A 15,621-nucleotide genomic window follows, 5' to 3' on the forward strand; every position below is an offset into this window, starting at 1 on the left:
ATAAAATCGTGCGTACCAGGAAACTGGAAGGCCTAACAGATCAGCACCGTCACTCTGCCGAAAGAGTAATATTTTCTGTTTTCAGTTCTTATCTGCATGAAAGCCTTATGTGTTGCCCGACACGTAATGGTTCATTGTAAGGGCCACCTCATGTTTCATTTTGCAATATTTTGCATCATAAATAAACGGATGTTTTTCAAATTAAAAGCGGTGTTCCCTGTTTTTCATTTATTTTTGCAGTTTAAAAATAAATAAAAATGGCAATGTTTGTTTTCATTTTCCTTTTTTTGATTTGTCTCGTTCCGACTTCGAAAAGTAATTCTCCGGATCTCATTGACAACAATTTGGTTACACCTCATATGACTTCGACAATCCGATCTATCATGCCGAAGAAGAAGGCGAAGAAGATTGTGATCTGCTGGAATTAGCCAGGTTGTTGAAACAAGAGGAGAAGGTGATTCAGCCGCATGAGGAGCGATTGAGATCGTGAACTTGGGTACCGCCGAGGTCAGAAGGGAAGTGAAATTGGGGCCATTTCAGAGGCGAGTCGAGAGCAGAATGGTAGCCCTGTTGAAAGAGCATGTGGATACCTTCGCCTGGTCGTGTCAGGATATGCCAGGGTCGGATACCGATATCGTTGTGCACAAGCTACCATTAAGAGAAGACTGTCCTCTAGAGAAGCAGAACGCCGGTGCCACGTATCAGAGTGACTTTGTTTCATGATATGATTCATCATGAACTTGAATGCTATGTTGATGACATGATAGCAAAGTCCCTAAACAGAGGAGGGGCATCTGGCAGATCTGGCCAAGCTGAGTGGACCAGTTGAGACAATTCAAACTGAGGTTGAATTCAAATAAGTGCACTATCAGAGTGCGGGCCGGTAAGCTGGTGGGGTTCATTGTAAGAGAGGAATCAAGGTTGATCCTGCTAAAAAAAAAAAAAAAAAAAAAAAAGGAAAAAAAGAAATGCCTGAACCGAAAACAGAAAAAAAAGGGTCGTGGTCTCTTAGGTAGATCGAACTACATTTCATGGTTCACATCTCACCTAACAGCCACGTGTGAACCCATATTCAAGCTGAGAAAGAAAAATCAAATGGTCAGGTGGAATAATGATTGCCAAGGGACATTGAGAAATAAAAGAATAAGTGGCAGGAGCCTCCGATTCTGTTGCCTCCCTATGGAGAGAGACTATTAATCTGGTACTTGACAGCCCTCGAGGGGTCTATGAGGTGCGTACTGGGGCAGCATGACGGGTCTGGTCGAAAAGAGCATGCAATTTACCTTAGCAAAAAGTTTACCGACTGTGAAACAATACATTCACTGCTCGAGAAAACTTGATGTACTTTGGCATAGGCTGCTCGCCGACTGAGACAGTATATGCTGGTTCATACCACTTTGTGGATTTCAAGATGGATCTGATCAGGTACATTTCTGAGAAGCCAGCAGTGACCGGACGGGTTGCAAGAGGGCAAATGATTTTGATTGAATGCGATATTCAGTACACCACTCAGAAAGCAATCAAGGGGAGTGTATTGTCTGATTACCTCGCCCAACAATCCGTAGAGGATTATCAACCAAGGAAGTTTGAGTTCCCTGATGAGGACATCTCGAGGTGCTCAAATCGAAAGATTGAGAGTAACCGATCCCGGAGGAGGGGCCTGACCCCGAATCCGAACGGATTCTGATGTCTGATGGGGCCATTAACATGAATGGAAACGGAGTTGGTGCTGCTTTGGTTACGCCAAAAAGATCCCGTATTTGTTTTGTTGCCCGGATAGCATTTGAATGCACTGACAGTATGACTGAATATGAAGCTTGTATCATGGGTATCGAACTTCGATGCATACATCTACTGGGGCAACGCTGTTCTCACTCATGTATGGGATAAAAGTGGTACTACCTGTTGAGGTTCAAATTCTCTCTTTGAGAGTCCTGATGGACGTGAAATTGCAAGGGGCTGAATGGGTAAGGACTCGGTATGAAGAGTTGAGCCTGATTAAGGAAAAGAGGTTGGCGGCCATCTGTCATGGACAGTTGTATCAACAAAGGATGAAGCGTGCTTTTGACAGAAAGGTACGACCTCGTGTATACCACGTGGGTGATATGGTACTGAAAAGGATCCTTCCTCCTCAAAACGATCGAAGGGGCAAATGGACACCTAATTATGAAGGTCCATTCGTGGTCAAGAAGGTTTTCTCTGGCGGAGCCTTGTTGCTAACGACCATGAGTGGTGAGGATTTTCCATCCCCTACAGATGCGGACGCAGTTAAAAAATACTTCGTATAAAGAGACCCGCTGGACGAAAAGAATAAAAGAGTCCAGGCAAAAATGGGCATCCCGGCGAACCGAAAAAAAAATGGAAAAGGTTCAGGCAAAACTTAGGGATATAAAAAGAAAAAACTGTACAGCCGGCAAGTCGAAAACCTGAAAAGGCGACTTGGGCAAAAAAAGGGTATCCCGGTGGACTGAAAACCCGAAAGGGCGGTCCAGGCAAAAGAGGGATTAAAACGAACAACTGCGTCCGGCATGATCGTTTGAGCTTTGGTTAAAGCAACATGGACAATACCCGGTAGGGATCAGTCGGAATCGTCTTGTTCAGAAGGCAGAAAGCATGGAGAGTCTGAGGACATATGGGGTGTAACCGAGTTGGAACTCGATGAGATCACGGTTCCACATTGCCATTAGGATAGATTTTTCCTTTTGTGCGCAATTACCTCTTTTCAGGAATTGCTTCCTTTGTATTGCTCAATTTGAGCCGCGCTTTTTCAATCAATAAAATGCATATTCGGTCAAATAATTTTTGTTTTTTGTTTTCATTACCGCTTTGATTGCTAAAACATCCAATTGTTTGTGATAAAGAATCTTGCATTTTAAGACGTACAGGTCCCTTCCAATGCATGCTTATAAGATTGAAACTTGAAATCTTATTCGGAAGGTTGGGTGACCCAAGTGTTGAAATCTTGACACGCCTGGGGCACGGTTTTATCTAACGATCTGTTTTGCAGGTACTGTTAGATCTTTTCACTCACTTGCAGGTTGTGATGTGGAAGCTTTTGACAAAGATCCCCACGGAGTCCAATCAGGGATGAATGAATAGAAGAACGATGAAAAGACGGCAAGACGTACGACGATCCTGGATTTTAATCAAGAAGACTCTTCAAAGTTGGAAGATTGAAAAGTTTGTATAAATCCCAGGGGTTCGTTCTCCGTCGAGCGCAGAACAATGGGGAATACAAGATGATGGATCAGAAAAGTCTAGACGAGTCTGGGAATTCTCAAAATTGGAAAGCTGACATGGGAGTTGGATATGAAAACCATGGTTCGACGAGTCGACGAGTGTTCAGTATCCGATTTTCCTCATCTCCCCAAGCAGAGTCGGAATGACTAATTCCCCAGCAGATTCAAGGTCTGTGGAATCCCTAGCAGGGTCAGGATGGTTATCCCCAGCAGGTTTCAGATTGATACCTCCCCAGTCGCCAGGTCTGGAGGTTTTTATTTCCCAGCGGAGGTATCTGTGAGGGTTTCCCAAGCAGAGTCGGGATTTATATCCCCAGCAAATCAAAGACTGTTGTATCCCCATAGAGTGCATTGGTGGATCTTTCCCCAGCAATTCCCCAAACGGACCGGGTGCAGAGGGGATTATCCAGCAAGGGTTGCCTATTTCCCAGCAGCAGTGCTATTTCCCCGGCGGGGTGGAGATGGAGCAATGGCGAGTTCCTCAGCAGAGTGCCTCGAGCTCCGCAGAAGAGTCCCTTAAAGGGGATGCTTTTTTATGCATGCCTTATTTAGGAGATCATAGCATATTGCATAATAAATTGCATAGCATTTCCATAATTATGGAGCATTGCGCTAAAAATCATCATGCATCATCATTGCAAGCATCAGCTAGTCTCAAGCCAAGGTCGGCGTTTGAGATTTATGTTTCGCCAGTGGGTGAAGGTGTTACTCAAGCTGTGGTTACCGTTTGAGAGGTGGTTTCGCTGGTTAGAAGATCAACATCAGCATTGCAAGCATAAGTTAACCCCAAGCTGTGGTTACCATCCGAGAATGGGTTTTGCCGGTCAGTGAAGTTGATACTCTGAGGAGTTTGGCATCGTGACGTTGGGTCATCGGTATTCCCCAATAGCGCGATACTGGAGGAGATTCCTGTCGTGCGAGATAGAAGGTGAAGATGTTACTCTGAGGAGTTTAGCATCATCACGTCAGAACCAGTGTTCCCCAGTAGTGCGATACTGTAGGAGACTTTTCCGTCGGACAGAGATGGAAATGAAGATCGCGATCAGCGCGACTCGAGCCGTGGTTACCGCTTGAGATTTGGTTTCGCTGGATGGTGAAGGTGTCACTCCGAGGAGTTCAGCATTGTGATTTTGGAGCAACAGTATTTCTCGGTTAATCCCCGGCAAGCGTCGGCCTGGTTTTGACATGTGGATGTCATCCTTGTGATACCAGTAAGTGTCGTGTCGATCCCTGTCTGGTCGAGTTTTCTTTGGTGTCAAGTAAACATCATTGTTCGATGTCCAGTAAACGTCGAGTTTCCTCCCAGTCATCAGTAAGTGTCTGGTCGAGTTTTCTTTGGTGTCAAGTAAACATCATTGTTCGATGTCCAGTAAACGTCGAGTTTCCTCCCGGTCATTGGTTAATGTCTGGTCGAGCTTTCTTTGGTGTCAAGTAAACATCATTGTTCGATGTCCAGTAAACGTCGAGTTCTCTCCCAGTCATCAGTATATGTCTGGTCGAGTTTTCTTTGGTGTCAAGTAAACATCATTGTTCGATGTCCAGTAAACGTCGAGTTCCTCCTAGTCATTGGTTAATGTCTGGTTGAGTTTTCTTTGGTGTCAAGTAAACATCATTGTTCGATGTCCAGTAAACGTCGAGTTTCTTCCCAGTCATCAGTCAGTGGCTGGTTGAAGGTGTTACTCTGAGGAGTTTAGCATCATGACGTCAGATCAGCAAGGTTCCCCAGTAGTGCGATACTGGAGGAGACTTTTCCGTCGGACGGAGATGGAAATAAAATCAAAGGACGTTACGCGATCAGCGCGACAATCGGGGTTCAAATGGAGAAAGGGAAATGTTGAGGCATTTTCTGGAGATCGGGGTTCAAATGGAGAAAGGGAAATGTTAAGGCATTTTCTGGAGATCGGGGTTCAATTGGAGAAAAGGAAGTGTTGAGGCATTTTCTGGAGATCGGGGTCCAAATGGAGATTGGAGTTGAAGATTGTATCCGGGATGAGGTCCTCAGGATTATCTTCTGTTCATGTGTCACCTTAGACTTTGGCTGAGGCCGATGGAGGTCGTTATGGGTGTCTTCTGAAGAAGAGATGCACATGTTACCTTCCTTTTTCAAAGGTGTACCCTCTGATATGTCGCCCTCAGAGTGGTGTTTTGGTGTTATTTCCGACGTTGCCAGCGGATTTATCACAAGAAAACGGAGAACGGGGTTCAAATGGAGAAAGGGAAATGTTGAGGCATTTTCTGGAGAACGGGGTTCAAATGGAGAAGGGGAAATGTTGCGGCATTTTCTGGAGAACGGGGTTCACAATGGCGATCACAAGTTATCGTCAGGCGACTAGGGTTCAAATGGAGAATGGGGTTTATCATTTTGGGAAATAAGATGTTGGGGTTCAAATGCGGTGATCTGGGATCATTTGAGCGAAAGAAAATTTTGGGGTTCAAGAAAACGAAAAAAGAGAAAAATTTTGGGGTTCAAGAAACGGTAAAAAAAATAGATAATCCCCAGCGGATGTGGTGTTCAGGCCATGGTTATCCCTGTGTTACCATTTATTTTGGTATCCAGGTCGACGTTTCTGTTTCGGTATTCCGGCCGACTTTCTCCGTACCAGACGGGTTTTTCTTTCGAGGTTGCTTCTTCGCCGATCCTGACAGGCGTTGTTAATTATTTCCCATCGGAGTGCAAATTGTTCGTCTGTTCTTGGTATTCAATCACTCTTCACCCTGATCATCTGAAAGCCGAGGCTGTTCATATCGACAGGTTCACAGTGGATTGAATAGGGGCAGCTGTAACACCTCAAAATTTGCCCTCCTCTCTTGGGACTAGCTTGACATATTGCATTTCATTTTTAGGTCATTAGGCATTGCATATTTGCATATCATGTGGCTACATTGAGCAAGTCATCCTCCTAGGTCTTGATCAGAAGATAAAGAGGTTAAGATGCAAGCTAGGGTTTCATTGGACTGATCACTAGCCATCTGAGGGTTTGTGATTCAAATTAGGGTTTCATGATTTCTCAAGGAGGTTGAGCTTTATCTTGGTTGAAATGGTACATCATCATCATCATGGTCTTGTCATCACCAAGAGATTCATCATGCTTGATCAGATACCTTGAGATTAGGGTTTTGACCTCTGGTCAACCCTAATCATCTGAATTGGGTCAATCAGGGCTTGTGAAGAAGATGAGATTTTCAGTGGATATGGGGATCATCATATGGTTATATTGAGCTTATGGAAGCTAGGGTTTCATGGTTAAGCCATTTCATCAGGAGTTTGAGGCTCAACTTGATCAGTGCATAGCCAAATTCATCTATTAGTCACAAAAGTCAACTGTGGTCAACTGTGCCTGAGTTCATGGATTTGGAGGTGGGAGAGGGTTAGAGACACTTAATTCATGTCTAAACAAGTTTCATTTGACATTTCAAACATCAAGAATGAAGAAAATAAAGTCAGATGGAAACTTTCCAAAAATAGAAAGTGACTTGTAATTGAAAATTGCCAAAAATGGAAAGTTTTTCTTCTCAAAATTACGTGTCCAAAAATGCTTCAAATGAAATTTTGTCCAACATGAAAGTTGTAGATCTTGCTCTCACCTTTCTAAAAAGTCCAAGAACATGAATTTCTCATGTGTAGTTGGCAAGTTATGGATTGATCATTGTCCAAAAAAGTTGATTTTCAAAGTGGCATAACTCTTGATTCACAAGGCCAAATTGAGTGAGGTTTCTTTGAGCAAACTCCATTTGACATGTACTATCATGATCCATCATCACATTTCATCAAAACTCATCACATAAAAAGTCCATTTTTCAAGTGACTTAATTTGAAAAATGGAGGGAAAAAGTGCATTTTGAGAAATATTCATTATTTTCACTCCATTCCTTTTGCACTAGCTCACATACACCATTTGAAACTTGCTGCAACAAAGAAATTCCACTGTTACATTGCATTGCATAAGTGTGGGTGAATTGACCAAATTGCCATTTAGCATGAAATTGCATTTTCACTAATCCATCACATTAGCACTAATCATGTTTACTAACATCATTAACCTCACATATATAAACTAAATCCTAACTGTTTTTTGATTAGCAATAACAGAATTCAGATCTAGATCTAGAAATCACAAAAACCTCTTCACTTTCTCTCTCACTTTTTTTCCAAAAATCTCCAAAAACCTTGCTTAGATCTTCATTGATTCATCATCTACCTGCATTATTGAAGCTAATTGAAGCGAGATTTCTTCATTTCCAAGCCAAATTTTGGACTGTTAAAGTGAGGTGCAACAATGGCAATTCTAGATTTCATCAAGATCGTGCGTAATTGAGAAATAAGACTTGTTCCTCATCTCCTCAAGCAGAGTCGGAATGACTAATTCCCCAGCAGATTCAAGGTCTGTGGAATCCCTAGCAGGGTCAGGATGGTTATCCCCAGCAGGTTTCAGATTGATACCTCCCCAGTCGCCAGGTCTGGAGGTTGTTATTTCCCAGCGGAGGTATCTGTGAGGGTTTCCCAAGCAGAGTCGGGATTTATATCCCCAGCAAATCAAAGACTATTGTATCCCCATAGAGTGCATTGGTGGATCTTTCCCCAGCAATTCCCCAAACGGACCGGGTGCAGAGGGGATTATCCAGCAAGGGTTGCCTATTTCCCAGCAGCAGTGCTATTTCCCCGGCGGGGTGGAGATGGAGCAATGGCGAGTTCCTCAGCAGAGTGCCTCGAGCTCCGCAGAAGAGTCCCTTAAAGGGGATGCTTTTTTATGCATGCATTATTTAGGAGATCATAGCATATTGCATAATAAATTGCGTAGCATTTCCATAATTATGGAGCATTGCGCTAAAAATCATCATGCATCATCATTGCAAGCATCAGCTAGTCTCAAGCCGAGGTCGGCGTTTGAGATTTATGTTTCGCCAGTGGGTGAAGGTGTTACTCAAGCTGTGGTTACCGTTTGAGAGGTGGTTTCGCTGGTTAGAAGATCAACATCAGCATTGCAAGCATAAGTTAACCCCAAGCTGTGGTTACCATCCGAGAATGGGTTTTGCCGGTCAGTGAAGTTGATACTCTGAGGAGTTTGGCATCGTGACGTTGGGTCATCGGTATTCCCCAGTAGCGCGATACTGGAGGAGATTCCTGTCGTGCGAGATAGAAGGTGAAGATGTTACTCTGAGGAGTTTAGCATCATCACGTCAGAACCAGTGTTCCCCAGTAGTGCGATACTGTAGGAGACTTTTCCGTCGGACAGAGATGGAAATGAAGATCGCGATCAGCGCGACTCGAGCCGTGGTTACCGCTTGAGATTTGGTTTCGCTGGATGGTGAAGGTGTCACTCCGAGGAGTTCAGCATTGTGATTTTGGAGCAACAGTATTTCTCGGTTAATCCCCGGCAAGCGTCGGCCTGGTTTTGACATGTGGATGTCATCCTTGTGATACCAGTAAGTGTCGTGTCGATCCCTGTCTGGTCGAGTTTTCTTTGGTGTCAAGTAAACATCATTGTTCGATGTCCAGTAAACGTCGAGTTTCCTCCCAGTCATCAGTAAGTGTCTGGTCGAGTTTTCTTTGGTGTCAAGTAAACATCATTGTTCGATGTCCAGTAAACGTCGAGTTTCCTCCCGGTCATTGGTTAATGTCTGGTCGAGCTTTCTTTGGTGTCAAGTAAACATCATTGTTCGATGTCCAGTAAACGTCGAGTTCTCTCCCAGTCATCAGTATATGTCTGGTCGAGTTTTCTTTGGTGTCAAGTAAACATCATTGTTCGATGTCCAGTAAACGTCGAGTTCCTCCTAGTCATTGGTTAATGTCTGGTTGAGTTTTCTTTGGTGTCAAGTAAACATCATTGTTCGATGTCCAGTAAACGTCGAGTTTCTTCCCAGTCATCAGTCAGTGGCTGGTTGAAGGTGTTACTCTGAGGAGTTTAGCATCATGACGTCAGATCAGCAAGGTTCCCCAGTAGTGCGATACTGGAGGAGACTTTTCCGTCGGACGGAGATGGAAATAAAATCAAAGGACGTTACGCGATCAGCGCGACAATCGGGGTTCAAATGGAGAAAGGGAAATGTTGAGGCATTTTCTGGAGATCGGGGTTCAAATGGAGAAAGGGAAATGTTAAGGCATTTTCTGGAGATCGGGGTTCAATTGGAGAAAAGGAAGTGTTGAGGCATTTTCTGGAGATCGGGGTCCAAATGGAGATTGGAGTTGAAGATTGTATCCGGGATGAGGTCCTCAGGATTATCTTCTGTTCATGTGTCACCTTAGACTTTGGCTGAGGCCGATGGAGGTCGTTATGGGTGTCTTCTGAAGAAGAGATGCACATGTTACCTTCCTTTTTCAAAGGTGTACCCTCTGATATGTCGCCCTCAGAGTGGTGTTTTGGTGTTATTTCCGACGTTGCCAGCGGAATTATCACAAGAAAACGGAGAACGGGGTTCAAATGGAGAAAGGGAAATGTTGAGGCATTTTCTGGAGAACGGGGTTCAAATGGAGAAGGGGAAATGTTGCGGCATTTTCTGGAGAACGGGGTTCACAATGGCGATCACAAGTTATCGTCAGGCGACTGGGGTTCAAATGGAGAATGGGGTTTATCATTTTGGCAAACAAGATGTTGGGGTTCAAATGCGGTGATCTGGGATCATTTGAGCGAAAGAAAATTTTGGGGTTCAAGAAAACGAAAAAAGAGAAAAATTTTGGGGTTCAAGAAACGGTAAAAAAAATAGATAATCCCCAGCGGATGTGGTGTTCAGGCCATGGTTATCCCTGTGTTACCATTTATTTTGGTATCCAGGTCGACGTTTCTGTTTCGGTATTCCGGCCGACTTTCTCCGTACCAGACGGGTTTTTCTTTCGAGGTTGCTTCTTCGCCGATCCTGACAGGCGTTGTTAATTATTTCCCATCGGAGTGCAAATTGTTCGTCTGTTCTTGGTATTCAATCACTCTTCACCCTGATCATCTGAAAGCCGAGGCTGTTCATATCGACAGGTTCACAGTGGATTGAATAGGGGCAGCTATAACACCTCAAAATTTGCCCTCCTCTCTTGGGACTAGCTTGACATATTGCATTTCATTTTTAGGTCATTAGGCATTGCATATTTGCATATCATGTGGCTACATTGAGCAAGTCATCCTCCTAGGTCTTGATCAGAAGATAAAGAGGTTAAGATGCAAGCTAGGGTTTCATTGGACTGATCACTAGCCATCTGAGGGTTTGTGATTCAAATTAGGGTTTCATGATTTCTCAAGGAGGTTGAGCTTTATCTTGGTTGAAATGGTACATCATCATCATCATGGTCTTGTCATCATCAAGAGATTCATCATGCTTGATCAGATACCTTGAGATTAGGGTTTTGACCTCTGGTCAACCCTAATCATCTGAATTGGGTCAATCAGGGCTTGTGAAGAAGATGAGATTTTCAGTGGATATGGGGATCATCATATGGTTATATTGAGCTTATGGAAGCTAGGGTTTCATGGTTAAGCCATTTCATCAGGAGTTTGAGGCTCAACTTGATCAGTGCATAGCCAAATTCATCTATTAGTCACAAAAGTCAACTGTGGTCAACTGTGCCTGAGTTCATGGATTTGGAGGTGGGAGAGGGTTAGAGACACTTAATTCATGTCTAAACAAGTTTCATTTGACATTTCAAACATCAAGAATGAAGAAAATAAAGTCAGATGGAAACTTTCCAAAAATAGAAAGTGACTTGTAATTGAAAATTGCCAAAAATGGAAAGTTTTTCTCCTCAAAATTACGTGTCCAAAAATGCTTCAAATGAAATTTTGTCCAACATGAAAGTTGTAGATCTTGCTCTCACCTTTCTAAAAAGTCCAAGAACATGAATTTCTCATGTGTAGTTGGCAAGTTATGGATTGATCATTGTCCAAAAAAGTTGATTTTCAAAGTGGCATAACTCTTGATTCACAAGGCCAAATTGAGTGAGGTTTCTTTGAGCAAACTCCATTTGACATGTACTATCATGATCCATCATCACATTTCATCAAAACTCATCACATAAAAAGTCCATTTTTCAAGTGACTTAATTTGAAAAATGGAGGGAAAAAGTGCATTTTGAGAAATATTCATTATTTTCACTCCATTCCTTTTGCACTAGCTCACATACACCATTTGAAACTTGCTGCAACAAAGAAATTCCACTGTTACATTGCATTGCATAAGTGTGGGTGAATTGACCAAATTGCCATTTAGCATGAAATTGCATTTTCACTAATCCATCACATTAGCACTAATCATGTTTACTAACATCATTAACCTCACATATATAAACTAAATCCTAACTGTTTTTTGATTAGCAATAACAGAATTCAGATCTAGATCTAGAAATCACAAAAACCTCTTCACTTTCTCTCTCACTTTTTTTCCAAAAATCTCCAAAAACCTTGCTTAGATCTTCATTGATTCATCATCTACCTGCATTATTGAAGCTAATTGAAGCGAGATTTCTTCATTTCCAAGCCAAATTTTGGACTGTTAAAGTGAGGTGCAACAATGGCAATTCAAGATTTCATCAAGATCGTGCGTAATTGAGAAATAAGACTTGTTCCATTCACTTCTACAAGCATCATAGAAGTTCTGTTTTCACATTTCAAGGCCTAGAACACGCGATTTAGCAACTGTCCTCAAATTAAGGTGAGTTTTCGACTTCAATGATTCTTGAAATTGATTGATGCTTTGGATAGATCTTGTTTAGTAGAGAATTCTGCACTTTGAACCACTAAATTTGGTTGAGAAACGAGGAAGTTATGATGATTTGAAGTTTCATGCATGTTTATGTTTGCTATCGATTTTTTTAAATCATGAGGAATTAGGCTAAATTAATTTGAGATTGTGAATGTACGCGGAAAGACCTTTCCGTTGATATAAAGTTTGTCCGATTTGGTGGAGATTTGTTCTTGAGCCTATGAACACATGAAGAACATTCAAAAAATTTCCAAAAACTTGTGTTAGATCCAAATTTCGTGTACTGTTCCTGGACTTAAGTGTTTGCGTGCCTGGATTTTCAAAATGTACCACCCTTCGATTCCTTGTGGCGCCAGTTCCATTTTTTGGCTTGGCATTTATTTTCACATGCTTCATATGTTCCAACATGCTTATTTCATCATTTTTTTATTTTTTCATGACATTCAAAAAATTATATCTCCCAAACTATAAATCCAAATTGAATGATATTTTTTCCACCATGATCCTTGTGATGTGCTTGATTTTCCGGTGATTTTTAATAATTTTGTGCACGTGTAGAAAAAATAATTGGCTAGGGTTTATGTTCACATGTCCTTTTGTGCACCATGCTCACTCTTTTGCTCATAAAATGATGATGCTTCATTAGAAATTTATGAAATTTTTTGTGCTTAAACTAGACTCATTCCTGGTCATTTTGATATGTGGTTTGTAATTTTTGAATTCCTGGATTGAGAGATATGATATGATCTTTGTAGGTGTTACATTTTGTGCCATACCATTCCTTGTGCATCTTCTTGATTTTATTTGCTATGCTTATTGAACTTGAATTTAGCTGGATTTTTTCATGAGGATACTTGTGATTGTTGAGAATGCATGTGAATTTTTTCTGGAATTTTTGAATACATTTCCTATTTGATTTGGATTTTATTTGCTGATTAGCCATTTGTGAACTTTTTGTGACACATGTTTGTATTTGATTTGTGAAATTTTGGTTATTAATTGGATGAATGTGAAATTTGGCATGAGTATTGTAGACATCTTGAAGTGTATCTTGGCTTTGGTCTCATTCATTTATCATGTTTTATCTCTGTTTTATGATTGGTTGAAGTGGATGCATGTTTTGATGCCTTGTATTGGCTTGCTTAAACTTGTCTGGACTTTTTGAATTTCATTGACTTTCTTCCCTTGGTCCAAATGAGCTGAAATTTGGTATGATTGACATGTTATGAATGCTGTTTGATCATGAATTTTTTGAGGATTTATTGAAATATTTTGGTATTGATTTGATTGTGATCATTCTGTTTGGTCCTTTGAAGTTCTAAATTGCATGTTTGATGCTTTTTCCTTCATGAAATGATAATGATGAACGATATGAATGTGGAACCACTTGGGTTTGATTCTTAATTGTTTGATCTTGATGTTGGATAATTTTCACTTGCTGTTTTGGATTTTTCACCTCCTTTTGACCCTAGGCTTGTCCTAGTGGTCTTGTTTCTCATGTTTGAATGTGATTTTCAGGTTGAGAAGCAAATGCTTTAAGGAGATTAATGCAAGTTGATTGAGTTTGGTTGATTGTTATGAACTAACTTGTTCTATTTTGTAGGATGCTTAGCTCACTTGCTTTGGACTTGTGCTTTGCACATGTGATTGATTATACATTGTCTGTTGATTCTTATCTTGTCTGTTTTGACTTTGTGGTTGGTATACTGACTGAATTAGATTGATTCCAGGTACATTAGTTGCTAATAGTTCCTTGAGAACTCGCTTGTGCTGCTGCTTGGTTGTATAAACCAATTGAGGTAGAATTTCTTTTCTCCATGTAGTCTGGAAGACCTGGCCTGTTACTTGGCCAGGCACCTGTCTGAAGTCCTCCTTAAGAGGCAATGTTTGTGCTTGTTTATTTTTGTCCCCAAGCAGGAAAAGACCTTGATTAAGGCAATTGGCAGACACAAGAGGTGTGCAGTCCACCTCCTGCTATTCTGTTGAGTCGTCCCTTGGCTCACATCACATGTTGATGCCTTGTGGATCCTAACCCAAGATCCACGTACAGTTGTACAGTTGAGTCAATGTCATAAGTGTAGAAGGGTTCCCACTTTCTGGACCCACACTTCTTTGTCTGAAGCTCTCCCTGGCCAGGGATAAGAGCTGTGAAGTCTAATCTTCACTCACCTTTCATCAGCTTCACCCTGACTCTCAATGTCAGGGTTAAGAGCTAACACCACCCTGACACAGTTGTGTTGCTTTTGCAACTTAACCCTTGATTGAGCCCACATCTGTCTGTATATAGTGTGTGCTAACTGTGAATGTTTGATTTGTTTTGTTTATGCTTGCATGCTTTGCTTTTTCCTGGTTAGGATTAGCTTGTTGTTGTGCAAGTAGATAGAAACCATAACATAGGGAAATGATGCACGATAACATCTAGGCTCGAGTCCAGCTCCCTAGTAGTGTGTCTCCCTTTGTATCTGGTTAGAATTTCTTTCCCGTTCAGGGGAACTACGTCGCCCTGATCCTCATACCAGATGAGGTACGTAGGCAGGAGACCGTGCGAGGTCTCTCCGGGCACCTTTTTTCTTTTTTGTGTGTCTTTGCTTGACAGTTGCTAGGCTCGAGTTCCCGACTCCTTAGTAACTTGTTGTTTGTTTCTTCTTGTGTGTCAGGATATGGATGTAAGCCCAGCGATTGGCTGTCCGTATCCTGAGTGTGTTTGTTTGGTTCGGAAGCCGATGTAAGTCCAGCGATTGGCGTTCGGGTTCCATGTTTGCCTTTTTGCGTGTGTTTTGTTTCGGTGTGCGTGAGCCGAACTATGGTAGCTCTGATTCTCGTTCCAGACGAGATACGTAGGCATAGGGTGCGATGTCCTATCGAGCCCTCTTCCCCCTTTTCCCACCTGTGTTGTCTTCAGTGTGTGTGTGTGGTGTTTGTTTTAGCAACCTTTTCTATCTTTTGAGCGTGGATCCCGTCGAGTACAACGGGCGTGAGGGGTGCTAATACCTTTCCCTTGCGTAACCGACTCCCGATCCCATTCTCTTTGGTCGCGAGACCATGCTTTTCCCAGGTTTACTTCGAGCGTTTCCTTTCCCTCTTTTGGGATAAATAACGCACGGTGGCGGCTCTGTGTTGTTTTGTTTTAGCCCTCCGGTTGTTTTTCGCGGATGCGACAATGAGATGTTAAGGCTCATCAAGAGGAGCGAGTATAATGTTGTTTATCAACTGCTTCAAACTCCATCAAAGATATTTGTATTGTCTTTGTTGATGAATTCTGAGCCACACCGCAAAGCGTTGCAGAGGGTGTTGGACGTGGCATATGTGGATCACGATGTCACAATTGAACAGTTTGATAGCATTGTTGCAAACATAACTGCTTGTAACAATTTGAGCTTTTGCGATGCTGATCTTCCCAAGGAGGGAAAAGACCACAATTTGGCTCTACACATTTCTATGAACTGTAAGGATGATGCCCTGTCTAATGTGCTGGTAGACACAGGGTCATCGCTTAATGTGTTGCCAAAATCCACTCTGGCCAAACTTTCTTATCAGGGGCCTCCCATGAGGCAGAGTGGAGTGGTAGTTAAGGCTTATGATGGATCCAGGAAAACTGTGATTGGCGAAGTTTAGCTCCCAATCAAAATTGGACCTAGTGATTTCCATATCACTTTCCAGGTCATGGATATCCACCCATCATATAGCTGTTTGCTTGGCA

This window comes from Lathyrus oleraceus, chromosome 7 (genome assembly GCF_024323335.1).
Source record: "Lathyrus oleraceus cultivar Zhongwan6 chromosome 7, CAAS_Psat_ZW6_1.0, whole genome shotgun sequence".
Taxonomy (NCBI): Eukaryota; Viridiplantae; Streptophyta; class Magnoliopsida; order Fabales; family Fabaceae; genus Lathyrus; species Lathyrus oleraceus.